Below are 1,404 nucleotides of genomic sequence, written 5' to 3' on the forward strand. Positions count from 1 at the left end.
GCTTTCTTACACAGGGCATTATGCCAACACAAAATAGAGGTTTATTTCTAAAAACAATAATATCTAATCAGATAAAATGCCTCATGTACTTTATATTTTGCATTTATCATAAAAATATATCTTCGACACTTTGCTTGCAGTAAAATAAGTAATTTCCGTGCATATGATTTTCATAACAAAAACAAAAACAAAACATGTATTCACGTTGGAAATCTCGACCGGGGAAATCCGCCAAAATAGTCAGATTGCCGTCTGCCACTTATTTCAATCAAAACACCGCTACAAGACTATTTCAACATATGAAAGGTTGACACGAAAAGCAATCATTCAAACATAAAAAGAGGTTCTCTTTCTCATTATTTTTTAAACGAAATAAAATAAAATTTGATGTAGCTCAAAAACTGAAAATTTATTTATAAAGTTTCGTTCACCCCCGCCCCCGCATTGATACCACGCCAATCGACATTACTTTCTCTTTCAATTAATACACCTGTTTCCTTGATAAGTTTCTTTTCTCCAAATAATATCCTTAATATACATAGCTTCTTTCTTTTTCTTGAACTACTTTCTCTTTTTTCATTAAACTGTTCGATGAAAATGCAAAATAGTTAACAAACCCTCTCCCCATGTTAAGAATGGGTTTTTAAATTGTTGTGGTTGCAAGGTTGAACAATAATTAGTAAGGAAATACAATGAAGACGCAAACAACAAGATAACGCAATAATAAGTGTATTAAAGAAAAGGTATATTTACAATATGTACAAATGACAGTGTCGAGTCAGAGAGTCTGGGTGGGAGGACATGTACGCTCTTCGGCGTCACTTCTGGTGGCATTTGAGTAAGACACACCAAGGCCAACCTAGGCTTGCCATTTATAGTGTTATGTTATTCGCATATGCAAATAAGTGGTTGCCACCACAACACCCCCTCCCAAGATTTGAAGTCACACAGATTTCAATATCTTTTTCTTTTTGGGTTTACCATTAATGGTTCCTTCACTTTTCTTTTCCTACCTGATCTTCGGGGTTCAGGTGCATTTTGAGGCGGTTCCAAATTAAAAGATTCGTATATGATATCTATGGTGTCCTCCTCTTCGACTGTTGTCGTATAATCATCATCTTGGATATGACGTTTTTTATCTGATTTGGGTGCCTTTTATGTATATTCTGTGGACCTTTAATCATGTATGTACAATCACGAATGCGTTTATCCACTACTCCACATTCCCAGTAACATGTGTTATTTCTGTAGCACTTAAAATATACTCGATCTCCCGAGTTATATTTCTTTCTTCTCGTGTGTGTAGTGTTTCGGATAATTGCCTGCCTTGGCAATAGTTTGTCAAACGCTGATTTTACCTTTCTGGCAAACATTAGATCAGCTGGTGATATGTTTGATGGTGTA

This window comes from Euprymna scolopes, chromosome 1 (assembly GCF_053919585.1).
Source record: "Euprymna scolopes isolate OS-2025 chromosome 1, ASM5391958v1, whole genome shotgun sequence".
Classification (NCBI taxonomy): Eukaryota; Metazoa; Mollusca; class Cephalopoda; order Sepiida; family Sepiolidae; genus Euprymna; species Euprymna scolopes.